Here is a 15409-nt window from a genome sequence, read left to right on the forward strand (position 1 = left end):
TTTCTCTCATTTTATTTGTGGGATATTTTGGCCTCTTTTTCTCTTTTTTTATTTCCTCGCTCGGGCAATGCTCTAATAATGAATGTCATCACACTTTTATTTACTTACAACTCGATACTAGAACAAATATTACTCTATATGAATGCCTCTGGTAGTGTACCAGGATGTGCAATGATGCTAGCGTAACATGTATGATAATGATGAAGGGTGGCTGAGCCAAAAATACTATGTCAGCTATATGATCATGCAAAGCAATATGACAATGAAGATGTATGTCATAAAAAAGGAATGGTGGAAGTTGCATGGCAATATATCTCGGAATGGCTATGGAAATGCCATAATAGGTAGGTATGGTGGCTGTTTTGAGGAAGATATAATAAGGCTTATGTGCGATAGAGCGTATCATATCACGGGGTTTGGATGCACCGGCGAAGTTTGCACCAACTCCCGAGGTCAGAAAGGTCAATGCACGATACCGAGGAGGCTAGCAAATTGTAGAAAGGTGAGAGTGCGTATAATCCATGGACTCACATTAGTCATAAAGAACTCACATACTTATTGTGAAAGTTTATTAGTCCTCGAAGAGAAGTACTACTACGGTGCCCCTAGGGGTATAGATTGGTAGGAAAAGACCATCGCTCGTCCCCGACCGCCACTCATAAGGAAGACAATCAATAATAAATCATGCTCCAACTTCATAGCATAACTAGAGATTATGCGTGCATGCTTCAGGAATCACAAACCTTAACACCAATATTCTTAATAAACCACAATCATTCACTAGTACATCCCACATATCACCATCTTAATATCTCAGGACTATTGCAAGGGATAAAACATATCATACTCAGATCTACATGAAAGTTTTTATTATATCCCTCTTGAATACCTATCCTTCATGGAACTAGTCTTATACCTATGCAAATTTCCATTACTATTTATTAACTCTCAAAAAGATTTAAGTGAAGCATGAGAAATATAACCACCACCGTGCTCTAAAAGATATAAGTGAAATACTAGAGCAACTGCCTAGCTCAGAAGATATAAATGAAGCACATAGAGTATTCTAACAAATCACGAATAAATGCGTGTCCCTCTCAAAAGGTGTGTCCGGCAAAAGATCATTCTGGCAAACTAAAAATAAAAGCAAAGAAAAAACTACTATGGCACAAGACGCTCCAAGCAAAACTCATATCATGTGATGAATAAAAATATAGCTTCAAGTAATATACCGATGGTTTGTAGACGAAAGAGGGGATGCCATCCGCGACACCCCCAAGCTTAGACGCTTGAGTCTTCCTTGAATATTACCTTGGGGTGCCTTGGGCATCCCCAAGCTTAGGGTCTTGCCACTCCTTATTTCTTCTTCCACCGCGATCTCGCTCAAAACTTGAAAACTTCAGCACACAAAACTCAACAGAAACCTCGTGAGGTCCGTTAGTATAACAAGCAAATCATAAACTTTAGGTATTGTTATCAAGCCATCCATATTTTATTATTGAATAATATCTACTCTATTCCCACTTCTCCCTGACTTATACCCCCCGATATAATCCATATCATCATGGAAAAAAAGAGAACTATGCAATAAAAAATAGAATCTATCTAAAACAGAAGAGTCTGTAATGATATGAACAGACACAATATTTTGTAATTCCAAAAAATCTGAAAAATTAGGACAACATAAAAAATTTGTATATTAATCACGTGTAAAAAATTCAGAGTCTTATCACGTTCCAGTGAATTTTGAAAATTCCAGTACTAGGCGCAAAAGTTTCTGGATTTTCACAGAATCAAGTCAACTATCAACCAAATCATCCCAAAGGCTTTCCTTGGCACAAAACTAATTAAAACATAAAAACACAATCATAATAGTAGCATAATTGTGTGAACACTCAAAACAGAAAGAAACACAAGAAAAAGAATAAAGATGACTATTGGGTTGCTTCCCAACAAGTGCTATTATCTTACGCCCCTAGCTAGGCGTAAGGCAAAGTCTCATGATTGGGGCGTGTGTACATCATGTACTTAAGCCTCCCCTAGCTAGAGCGATACTTTCTCCTTTGTCAGGACCCCGATCCTAAGTCACACCGATCTAGCATGTAACACATCATATCACTTTGCGGCCTCACGCACGGTATCCCCACGGGTGCCACCTTACCTGGCCCGGGACCGTTTGCGCCTTTTGGCTCACGTATATGATAGTGTCGCTAGCGTACATATGTCAGAGAACCCGGGCCGACACGACTAGTCGTCAACCCAAGGTGATACTAACTTACAGGGACATGCATACGTGACCCAGCAATGCATGTGTCGGTCATCAACGTATGAACCCAAGTCGTAGCAAGCTACAAGGACATAAAGGAACAACGCATGACATTTCCCCGAAGGGACAGACACCGGAGCAAAGAAGGACACATGCCGATCATCACATGTGTTTCGGAGTAGTAGAAAGCTACCATGGCTCAGTGGAAGCACTAGGAGACATTTCCTCATAAGATAGGCTACCAAGAATAAACAACTAGATTGTCGGATCCCACACATACCAAGCATTACAAAAGCATACACACAATATGCTCGATATGTGCAAATACAACAAGGCATCACAACAAAACTCTACGAATCAAAGTATTTATTCAGAAGGCTCCAAAGAGTCATACGTAGTAAGAACTACAATCATGCGTCACATGAACCAACATACAGAGCATACAGGCAACAGAAGCATAACATGTCTGAGTAGAGACAACTAAAAATGAAAAAGGCTGAGAAGCCTGACTATCTACAAGACCCTCCCAAGGGTACAAGATCGTAGTTGAGGTAACAAGCTAAACGCCGGAGTCCACGCGGAACTATTAGTGAGACTGAAGTCTCTTTGCAAAAACATAAATTAAGCAAACGTGAGTACAAATGTACCCAGCAAGACTTACATCAGAACTAGCTACATATGCATTGGTATCAACAAAGGGGGGGGGGTGGAGTTTACACTACAAAAAAAAACACTTCCGTGATGATACGTGTTTGTCACAGCAGGCCACATTTTCTGTCATGCATGTACAACCATGACAAATTTATGACAGAATCAAGATAGTCATACTTGTGCTGTCATAGAAGTGTTCCATGACCTTACCAAAATTATCATCACGGAAGTGTCCACTTCCATGACGATAAATCGCGCGTCATAGAAGTGCTTTCATCAAGGGTGACCGACACATGGCATCCACCGTAACGGGACGCCGTTAAGCTATCGGGTCTGGTTTTGGATCCGATAACCCACTAACAGCCACGACCAATGCCGATTTTCCACATGTAAAATTCTCATTGGCTGACGGAACCACGTGTCAGCTCCGCGTTGGCACAGGTGTCACTCATCCAACGGGCGAGATGCGCATATGATACGTTGACACGTGAACCGGCCCAAAAGTGGCCCATAAAGGTTAAATGGGCCGGCCTAACTAAAGGCCCACAAGATTTAGCGGGCCATAACAGGCCGGCCCAGCTAAAGGCCCACAAGATTTTGCAGACCATAATGGGCCGGCCTAGCTAAAGGCCCACAAGATTTTGAGGACACTAATGGGCTGGCCCGTTAACAGGCTGCCATGTTTTGGGCCAAATGCCGACCCATATTTGATCCGGTCCATAAACAGCCTGCCACGTTCCGGGCCTAATAAAGGTCCATATGAGATCCGGCCCGTTAAAAGCCTACCATGTTCTGGGCCAAATTACGGCCCAGATCAGATCTGACCCTTTAAGAGGCTTTGGGCTAAATTATGGCCCATATCAGATTCAGCCCGTCAACTAGACTCTATGCTTTTGGGCCCACTTGCTCAAGGCCCATTTAGTAATTCGGCCTGATATTAGTTGCGGCCTGTTAAAGTCGTGTTTAACATTTCGGCCCTATATTTATTTTGGCCTGTTAAAATCCCGTCATATAGTTGGGCCTAACTACGGCCCGTTTGGCATCCGGCCTGCTCACAGCCGATAATCTGATTGGGCCAAACAAGGACATAGACAATTTTGGCCTGTTAACGGCCTGTGATGTGATTGGCACAATCATGGGCCGGGGTCTATTTCGGCCTGCTGCCGGCCCGTGAGCTGTTCGACACGTTTCAGGCCCAAACCACTTTTCAGCCTCCTAAAAGCCCATTGAGTTTACTTGCGAAAATAGGGCCAACGGTTTACTCGGCCTATTAGAGGCCCAAATCTACTAGTGGGCCAGTTTACATTTAGGCCTGTTAACAGAACGATTATGTAGTGATTAGCATGACAGCCCGATTATGTACCGTAATTTTACGGTTTGGCCGGTTTACTGCGAAGACAGGATATATATATATATATATATATATATATATATATATATATATAGTAAAATAACTGCAGCATCGTGAATAAGAAAAAACCTAGACTATACAATACAGAAATTACAGCATATTACATCCACTGGGCATCAAAGTTCGCCACTATGATAATAAAGAAGAAGCAGACAGCAGATTACATACACTGGGCATCAAAGATCGCCACCAGTGCAAATAAACACGCCGACAAAATAATATACAAAACCGACAGCACTTCAATAGAGTTCAAGAAAGGTTAGCCCTGCTCGGGAGCTGCAGCGCAAGCAGCTGAGCAAGCTGATGAGACGGCGCTTGTTTGACACTTATATCCTCCTCACTCTGAAAGATAAACAAGCAGACAAATGACAGGTTTCGCACATATAAGTATCATCAGTGCTGGCAATTCATCACATTTCTTACTGACGAATAAAGTGACATAGTTTAAAATAGCATTAACACAATATGGTATTGTTCAGGTTAAGACATGGCAGGAAATGACATTGTGAAGGAGTTGGCAGCTTCACGACACCACTGGATTACAGATCAAGAACTCATAAGTATCAATGGTTAGTGTGTAGTAAATTTATCCCATTTCAGATTGGCAAATAAAGAGATGGTTTAAATAATAGTAGAATGATATGACATTGTTCATAGTTAAGACATTGCAGAATATGATTGTGGCACCCCGGCTCAGAGCAACCGGTTTACCCTGCATTGCCAACCCAGAGATCGAGTCTTCTGGCAATACAAAACAACATGGTACAGAAATAACCGCTTTATTGATACTAGCGTGGTACAAAGGTCTGATATTACATCGAGATTCGAGGCCAAGCGGCACACACGGTGCTGCTGGACAGTATGTACATTATTTAATGAACATGGCTGGGGCCTCGATCACACGAAACTACGCGGCAGCGAAAGAACAACGTAGCGGAACTCCATGGCACAGGGACACCGACGTGGACACGGCCTAGACACGAGATGCGCTCCGATGCGAATCAACTTTCCTGAAAGCTAGCATGACACACCAGGTCAGTACATTGAATGTACTTGCAAGCTCACAACAAACATAAGCACGATGACAGACAATATCATGATAATTAATCAAGTTAAATTAATGCAAGAAATTACTACAAATGCAAAGCTATGCAAAGCAACAAACAGTGCACCGAGTCACACGGACTCGCTTACCAGACGGTTACCTCGTAACCAAATGGTGACCACACCGGGGTCACACTTGAAACCAATCACCCATGAACACCTCGAGTGTTCAAGGTTCACCACGAAACAATGCATCACAACAATTACTAGTTTGCAAGATTAATTATAAAAGTTGATCCATGGTGTGACTTACTCTCGAGTCTTGCCCATAATCGAGGGCGTGGCTATCGATAGATAAAATACACTCTGCAGAGGTAGCGCACTTTACCCACACTACGGAATACCTGGCCTCGTACTCCCATTTGGGTGGACCAAAGTATTCCGACGAAACCCTCCCTTTGCCATGCACTCTCCCCGACCACTCCGACCATCTGCCTCTCAGGGCTAGGTCTTGGGTGGCCCCGTGTCTACCAAAGACACCAACGGCCACCGTCGTGGCAAAACGGTCCCAAACGGGGACAAAGTACCATAAAAACAAAACGAGCACACAAGGTTATGTCTGCCTACCGGGCCAGGGTATGCACGCCCATAACCTTCCCTCGCGGGAGGCACCGGTGAGAGCCACGACAAAGGACCGAATCAAGACCTTCCCATTAGGTAAATGTGGTGGCACTGAATTAAAAACCCGATTCAGTGGCACCATGATGTGATCAACATCATATTCAGGTTGAACTTAATCAAGTAATAACCTTCAGGAAAACTATTTATTACTAACATGGCATCATACCGGAAATCATGCAACTACTCGTCACACAGAGCAAGCAACTCTTAAGCATGGATCAAAACAAGCAACATAACTATCTTGCAATACTAAGATCAGAAACTTCTCTGGTTATAACTCATTTTTTATCTACAAACAACATTTTTATTAGTTCATCATTTAGTTGAAAACTATTACTAGCAAAAATAGCTACCATAACTTTCCATAACAAAATATCTAGTGCAAAATCTTACTCAACTTAGCCAAACAATTCTATGAACTCAACCAGAAGCTAAAACAAGCATATCAAGCATCATAAATAACTAGCAATTAACCACATTAATTTATCAAATTTTAAATGCAAATAAAGACTCATATTCAAGTAGAAAATCATAGATATTGAAATAACACCATCCAAATGATGCTGTGGCTTGCCTTAGTGCAGAGGAGGGTCACACTCCTCCTGGTTAGCTTCAAGGCAAGATCCTCCTTCTGAAAATATTTTAAAACCACAAAAATAAATGTCAAAACACATTCTGAAAATCACCAGAAATTCTAGACAACAAGGAAAAATCCACCTTTTGGTGTGCTGCTAGAGCTTTCTGTAACAAAGACAATGCAAAAAGAATCAATTCATTTGGACTTATGGTTTAGAAATGGTGGCTGGTCAAAGTTTGGTCAAATTTCTAAATTAAATTTGAATAAATAGAAAATCCTGGGGGGGGGGTGACGTCAAAGGCATAAAGTGGGAGTGCGCCTCCACTCGTACCGCTTTGGGCGCGAGTGGTGAGGCTCACACTGGGCCCCACCAGTCAGGAGAGAGGGAAGGGGATCGAGATCAGAGGGGAGGCGGTGCTTCGCCGGAGCTCATGCCGTCGACGCGGGGGTTTGGCGCTAGGCTAGAGGGATAGATTGGAAGCGGGGCTCGCGGCGCACCTGCCCGTACTCGTGGCTTGGTGAAAGGTGGACGGAGCTGGTTGCAGTCGAGCTCGCAAGCTTCGGTGGCGGACGGGGTTCGCCAGAGAGGTGGAAGACGGTGGCTAGAGGCAGCTCCGAGGGCTTGGCGGGGTCCAGGCAGCTCCAGCAGACCACCAAGGCCCTGCCCAAGCAGCTGCTTGAGCTCGAGAGGCCCTGGAGAGTGGCAGCTGGCCTGCGGGGATCGTCGGAGTCCTCGGGTCGGGGCGACGGCCAGAGGCCTGCCCGGCCGGGCTTCTGCTCGTCTACCTGTTCGTGGAGGTGGTGTGGAGTGGTGCATGGCTAGCAAGGGAGGCGGGGTGGCTTTATATAGCCGGAGCAGAGGGGGGGGGGGGATGTGTCGCCGCCGGAGCGCTCTGGACACGCGGCCAACATCGACGAGAGGCTCCAACGCGAGGGGACAGGGTGCAGCGTCAATGTCGGCGCTTGCCCACACATCGTGGACAAGCACAGGAGGCGGTTTGAGATGGGGACAAGCACACGTGCGCACTATGCCGTTTTGGCCGCGACTTGACCGGGCTTGCTGCGGCGGCTCCAGCGTCGGCGAGCGCCAGGGAGGGGTCATGGGTGATGGGTCGAGGGTTGTGGCACGTTGCGGCAGTCGGAGGCGAGCGCTTGCATGCACACGCGCGAAACAGAACGCAAAGCGCCAGCCAGAGCGCGTCGAGACGCTGCCAGGCGCCGTGTCCTCGCGCGGTCACCAAGCTGGCATGGCCAAAACGACGACCAGGAGCGGCCAAACCTTGTCTACGAGCTCGACCATGCAGTGCTACGTCTAGGAGAGGTGATGGATCATACCCAGGCCGGCCAGACGCGACTCTACCAAGCTGGCAAGTTTCTGGTCAGAAACTTGGTCGCCAAGTTTGGCCACCTTCTAGAAGGCCATCAGGCTAATCTCCTGAGGTTTAGGGTTTCTTAGGAAGGTCTTTAAGCTCAAGAAATCTCAAGGCCAAAAGCTCAAGGAAAAATGCACTTGCTGTACAAAGTGCATTTCTGGTCCAGAAGTGAAAAGATTTTCTACAGCAAAAATATTACAAAAAGTGATGCAATATTTTTGCATGGGAAGATGTGCCATGGTCCTAAGAATATTTAGGAATTATCTCAGATTTTTCTGAGCAAGAAAAATTGAGGTTGCTTTGGAGCACAAAGTTCTGAAATGAGCTTAAGAGAGAAAAATGAATATTTTCCTTTTAGGAAAAATATTCATTTTATTATTTTGGGAATTTGTGGGAGGAATAAGGTAGATAGGTCACTTGGGTGAAAGCCAAGGATATGCCCAAGTGACAAGTCCATTTGAATTTGATCCAAAAATCCAAATCAAATCAGGGCAAAAACCACGATGAAAACGAAGTCCGGAAAGAGAGAGAAGGCAAGTCCGGTAAAAAGAGAGAAGGCAAAATCCAGGCTGTCACAAACCTCCCCCACTTAGGATGAATCTCATCCTCGAGATTCAGTTGCTTGGGAAAACCATTCTGGGTATGCAGTCTAAAAATTCCTCTCTTTCCCAGGTTGCTTCTTCTTCGGTGTGATGCTCCCACTGAACCTTGTAAAATCTTATCTCTTTGCTGCGAGTGACCCTTTCTGTCTGATCCAATATTATGATTGGATTTTCCTCATAAGTCAAATCCTTAGCCAATTCTATCTCTGACATATCAGTCCTTTTCTCCGGTGGCGAGATGCATCTTCTTAGCTGTGAGATGTGAAACACGTTGTGTACTTTTGACAATTCTGGTGGCAATTCCAACTGGTAGGCAACTGTTCTGACTCTGGCCATGACGGGGAATGGACCGATATATCTGGGTGCCAATTTTCGTCGGGTCTGAAACCTCTTGACTCCTTTCATAGGGGTGACTCGGAGATGTACGTGTTCTCCGGGTTCGAAGCTGATCTGACGATGTTTGGCATCATAGTAGCTCTTCTGTCGGGATTTGGCCAGTTGCAGTCTGTCTCGGATTTCCTTGACTTGCTTCTCTGCTTCGAGCATTAAATCAGTCCCGAAAATACGGCTATCTCCGGTATGAGACCAATTTAATGGGGTGCAGCATTTCCGGCCATACAGGGCTTCATAGGGTGACATCTTTAAGCTGGCCTGGAAACTGTTGTTGTAGGAAAACTCGGCGTAGGGCAGACAGTCTTCCGACTTGGTTCCTTGGGCCAATGTACATGCCCGGAGCATATCTTCGAGTATTTGATTTACTCGCTCAGTCTGTCCATCTGTCTGAGGATGGTAAGCCGTGCTGTACTTCAGAGCGGTCCCCAAGGCTTGATGAAGTCGGGACCAAAATGCGGATGTGAATAGAGATCCCCTGTCGGAGGTGATAGTCTTGGGTACTCCATGCAGACTGACGATTCTTGATACATACAGCTGTGCAAGTTGATTTGCACGGTATGTGGTCCGGATGGGTAGGAAGTGTGCCACCTTGGTTAGAGTGTCCACTATGACCCATATCGCGTCGTTTCCTTGATGGGACCTTGGTTAGAGTGTCCACTATGATTCTTGATACATGTAGACTGTCGTTTCCTCGATATGACCCATATTTTGCTGTGATGAAATCCATGCAAATATCGTCCCATTTCCATTGGGATACCAGCAGAGGCTGGAGGAGTCTGGCGGGTTTTTGGTGTTCCGCCTTTACCTTATTGCAGATATCGCAGCAGGCCACAAAATACGCGATGTCTTTCTTCATTCCATCCCACCAAAATATCTGACGAAGATCCTCATACATCTTGGTACCACCAGGATGAATTGAGTATGGTGCTTCATGTGCTTCCGCCAATATTTTCTTCTTCAGACTGTCTTGGTTGGGTACGCAAAGTCTTCCTCGGAACCTTAGCGAACCTTGCTGATCTGTAGTGAAATCGGGTGCTTGCCCTTGGTGCAGCTTCTGAACATATATCCGTAACACCTTATCATCCACTTGAGCTCTGCGGATTTCTTCTTCGAGAGTAGGAGCAACTTCCAATATATTGGTAAGACGGGCGTTGGTGATTACCAGATTTAGCTGCATGATTTCTTCATAGAGCTCTGGAGGCAAGGAATCCATTAGGGCATTGAGGTTGGCTGGTTTGCGGCTGAGGGCGTCAGCCACCACATTAGCTTTGCCCGGGTGATAATTTATTCCGAGGTCATAGTCCTTAACCAACTTGAGCCATCTTCGCTATCGAAGGTTCAAGTTGGGCTGAGTGAATATATACTTGAGACTTTTATGGTCGGTGAATATCTGGCACTTCTTTCCAATCAGATAATGTCTCCAGATTTTCAAAGCGTGCACCACTGCGGCCAATTCCAAATCATGAGTAGGATAGTTTTCTTCATGTTGTCGCAGTTGGCAAGATGCATAGGCCACCACTTTGCCATCTTGCATGAGTACACACCCCAGTCCTTTTCTGGAGGCGTCGCAGTAAACATAGAAACTGCGGTAGATATCTGGAAGAGTTAATACGGGTGACGATGTCAGTCTGGTTTTTAACTCATTGAAGCCCCGTTCCCAGTCTCCAGTCCATACGAACTTCTTGTCCTTCTTGAGGAGCCCAGTCATTGGCTTGGCGATCTTGGAAAATCCTTTGATAAAACAGCGATAATATCCTGTGACGCCCCCGTTTTGACCATACACTAATCATGCACGCAAATGTGTACGATCAAGATCAGGGACTCACGGGAAGATATCACAACACAACTCTAAAACATAAATAAGTCATACAAGCATCATAATACAAGCCAGGGGCCTCGAGGGCTCGAATACAAGTGCTCGATCATAGACGAGTCAGCGGAAGCAACAATATCTGAGTACAGACATAAGTTAAACAAGTTTGCCTTAAGAAGGCTAGCACAAACTGGGATACAGATCGAACGAGGCGCAGGCCTCCTGCCTGGGATCCTCCTAACTACTCCTGGTCGTCGTCAGCGGGCTGCACGTAGTAGTAGGCTCCTCCAGTGCCGTAGGAGTCATCATCGACGGTGGCGTCTAGCTCCTGGGCTCCAACATCTGGTTGCGACAACCAGGTAGAAAGGAAAGGGGGAAAAGAGGGAGAGAAGCAACCGTGAGTACTCATCCAAAGTACTCGCAAGCAAGGAGCTACACTACATATGCATGGGTATATGTGTAAAGGGGCATATCAGTGGACTGAACTGCAGAATGCCAGAATAAGAGGGGGAAAGCTAGTCCTGTCAAAGACTACGCTTCTGGCCATCTCCATCTTGCAGCATGTAGAAGAGGGTAGATTGAAGTCCTCCAAGTAGCATCGCATAGCATAATCCTACCCGGCGATCCCCTCCTCGTCGCCCTGTTAGAGAGCGATCACCGGGTTGTATCTGGCACTTGGAAAGGGTGTATTTTATTCAGTATCCGGTTCTAGTTGTCATAAGGTCAAGGTACAACTCCGGGTCGTCCTTTTACCGAGGGACACGGCTATTTGAATAGATAAACTTCCCTGCAGGGGTGCACCACATAACCCAACACGCTCGATCCCATTTGGCCGGACACACTTTTCTGGGTCATGCCCGGCCTCGGAAGATCAACACGTCGCAGCCCCACCTAGGCTCAACAGAGAGGTCAGCACGCCGGTCTAAACCCTATGCGCGCAGGGGTCTGGGCCCTTCGCCCATTGCACACCTGCATGTTGCGTATGCGGTCGGAAGCAGACCTAGCCCCCTTAATACAAGCGCGAGCTTACGGTCCAATGCGGCACGCGCCACTCAGTCGCTGACATCAAAAAGAGCTTCGGCTGATACCACGACGCCGAGTGCCCATAACTGTTCCCGCGTAGCTGGTTAGTGCGTATAGACCAAATGGCCAGACTCAGATCAAATACCAAGAACTCGTTAAGCGTGTTATGTTGAAGTAACCGCGGACGCCGTCCAGGGCCAGGCCCACCTCTCGCCTAGGTGGTCTCAACCTGCCCTGTCGCTCCGCCACAAAGATCCACTTGCGGGTACTCCTACGAGCCGACCCGACTTTAGTCACCACAGGTGTCATGTATATAGTATATAAGTATATACCCGTGATCACCGCCCAAGTGATCACGGCCCGATAGTATAGCACAGCAGACAGACAAGAATGTAGGGCCACTGATGGAAAACTAGCATACTATACTAAGCATGTAGGATTGCAGGTAAAGGTAACAACAGTAGTAGCAAGGACAGGCTATGCATCAGGATAGGGTAAACGGAAAGCAGTAACATGCTACACTACTCTAATGCAAGCAGTATAGAGAAGAATAGGCGATATCTGGTGATCAAGGGGGGGGGGCTTGCCTGGTTGCTCTGGCAAGTAGGAGGGGTCGTCAACTCCGTAGTCGAACTGGGCAGCAGCATCGTCGGTATCGAAGTCTAGCGAGAGAAGTGGGGGAAGAAACAATAAATATAATGCAAACATATGCATGACGATGCATGACATGACATGTTAGGGGGGCCCAATCGCGGTAGTAGGTGATACCGGCGAAAGGGGGAAACATCCGGGAAGTATTCCCGATGTTTCGCGTTTTCGGACAGATGAACCGGAGGGGGAAAGTTGCATGTTCGATAGGTTAGGGAGGTGTGGCAGACGAACGGGCTGCGTATCCGGATTCGTCTCGTCGTTTTGAGCAACTTTCATGTATAAAGTATTTCCATCCGAGTTACGGATTAAAAGATATGATTTTCAAAAGAATTTATTAATTTCTGGAATTTAATTAATTATTTAATTTAATTCGAAATTTGGATTTATGACATCAGCATGATGTCATGCTGACGTCAGTAGTCAACAGGGGTGTTGACTGGTCAACTGACGTGTGGGTCAAGTGGGACCCACCTGTCATACCCTGTTTAGGTTAATTGGTGTTTAGTTAAACTAATTACTGATTAATTAAACTAACAAGTTAATCTGTTTAATTAAGAAGGATTAATTAACTTAATTAATTAATTAATAATTAATTTATTATTTATCTTTTTTTAAATCCTTTTTTTTAAATTCGTTCTGGGGTTGGGCCCCACATGTCTGTGGCCCAGAGGGGCCATAGCGGGTTTGGTCCAGCGGGTGCGGGCGCACCTGAGCGAGCGCTCGCCCGCAGGGCGGGACGAGGACGCCAGGGCGCCGATGGCGGGGCTCGCCGGCGCGGCCAGGGGCCACGGCGGGCGGAGGCGAGGGGTGGCGCCGGTGCGGGCGCAGGACGCGGCCCGAGCGGGCGCACGCCTAGGTGCTGGTGGACCCGGCAAGGCGCCGGAACAGGGGGCGGTGGCCATGGTGAGGCCATGGCCGGAGCGGGGCGCGCTGGCCGTGGTCGGTGGAGAGGCGCCCGCGGGGAGGAGCGCTGGGCAAGGGGCCGCAGCGGGCGGACGGGGCGTGTGCGCTCAGGCGGGAGCGCGGTGCTACGGGCAAAGTGGCTACCGGGCGGGGAGGCCACGGTGCGGGCGCTGTGCACGGCGGGGTGGCCGCGGGCACCAGGCCGCAGGGAAGGCTACGGGGCGAGGGTCGGGCGGAGCTGCGGGAGCACGCGGGCGAGCGAGTCCCGTCGAGGATGACTCCGGCGTGGGGTCGGAGAGGGAGATGAGGGTGGCGCTCACAAGGGGTTGCAGGGGACTGGGCAGCGGGGCTCGAGGTGGGGGGACAGGGACGACGTGCGTAGAGGGAAGCAGGCCGGCGGGGGGGGGGGGGGTCCGGCGAGGTCCAGGCGTCGGCGGTCGTCGCGGGGCGCGGTGGTCTCCTCCTCTCGATCCCGATCCAATCGGGGGAGAGGGGGGAGGAGATATTTTCGTGGGGGGGGAGTGGGGGTGTCGGTGGAGTACTGGGGGAGTGGGGGAGGTTATGGCGGCAGGGTGGGCCGGGCCTAGGTGGTGGCCTGGTAGGCTGAGGCCGTTCGGCCAAGTTGGGCCACGGCCTAGTGGGGGGGGCTCCTTTTCCCTTTTTTTGTTAGCTTTCTTTTCTTTTTATTTATTTTCTTTTCTGTATTACATCATTTTAAAATATTTAGGCATTTTCTAAAAATGTGTTTACTTCACCATAATTAACTATGCCTTATTTGGCACCTCCTGTTGAGGATATAACCATTAGAGTCACCCGCCCAGGAGGGGCCGGGTTACGTCATAATGATCATCACGTGAAGCCCAATACCAAGCTTGAGGATGGCGGATCAATAATGGGCTTAAGACCCGGAGGCGGCTTAAAGCCCGTAGTGATAACCCGCCGTTATGGCAAGTCTTGTAATGTAAGGCAAGAGTAGTTAAGAGTCCGAGCCGGATACTGTTATAAGCCGGCCGGGACTCTGAGAGCCGCGGGGCGTCAACCTCTCTATATAAAGGGACGACCCGGCGGCGGTTCAGGATGAGAGACAACAGATTGAGAGCCGGGCATAGCGATTAAGCTCCCTGGTCATCGAAACCCCAAGTAATACCACCTCAACTGGACGTAGGCTTTTACCTTCACCGTAAGGGGCCGAACCAGTATAACCCTCGTGTTCCTTGTCCCGTTTAACCCCTTTAAGCTTCCTAGCGGCGATGGCTCCACGACTAAGTCCTTGCACGAGGACATCTGCCGTGACAATTCTATGACAGTTGGCGCCCACCGTGGGGCCAGCGCACGGTGGATTTGAGTTCTTGAAGGGCAGCTTCGAAGGGCTCAAGGGATACGCTGTGGGCCGGATGACCAAGCGTCGTCACGGCAAGCTCTACATCGACGATGCAAATTGGGGCCCCGACGCCGGCTCAATTGAGTACGGGTACCGGGTCCCCTTCGGCGGAATCCATGTCTTTATTGGCAAGATTGGTGAGCTGGGCCCTGAGCCGGACCTCTGCGCCGATCTCATCGAGACGGCTCAACGTGCACGACCCGCCCGGACTTTGCCTGCCTTGAAGCGTGCTTTCGTGGGATGCGTCCATGGAGAGCTCTCTGAAGGATCTGGATCTGGTGATGAGACGGCCGCTCGTTCTGACGGCGAGTCATCCACAGAGGAGACCGATTCGTTATACCAACTTCAAGATGGCAGGCTCAGGGGTTGTTCCGATGGCGACAGTATTTCGGACCCCTTTGAGCTGCCGAGCCGGGTTGGAATCTTCATGGCTGGCGCACAACCTGTTCAAAACCCCACCGCCGGGTCAGGAAGCCCTGTGCCCTCGCCGGCTCAGGTGCTGATGGATCTCACAGACAAGATGACGGCCCTGTTAACCGCTACGGTCATCCCGGCGGATCAAGCTCAGCATGACGCGGAGGTGGCACAGTTAAAGCTGGATCTAGCAAAAGCCAAGGAGGATCTGGCGGCGGAAGGGATC

This window comes from Aegilops tauschii, chromosome 7 (assembly GCF_002575655.3).
Source record: "Aegilops tauschii subsp. strangulata cultivar AL8/78 chromosome 7, Aet v6.0, whole genome shotgun sequence".
NCBI classification, from domain to species: Eukaryota; Viridiplantae; Streptophyta; class Magnoliopsida; order Poales; family Poaceae; genus Aegilops; species Aegilops tauschii.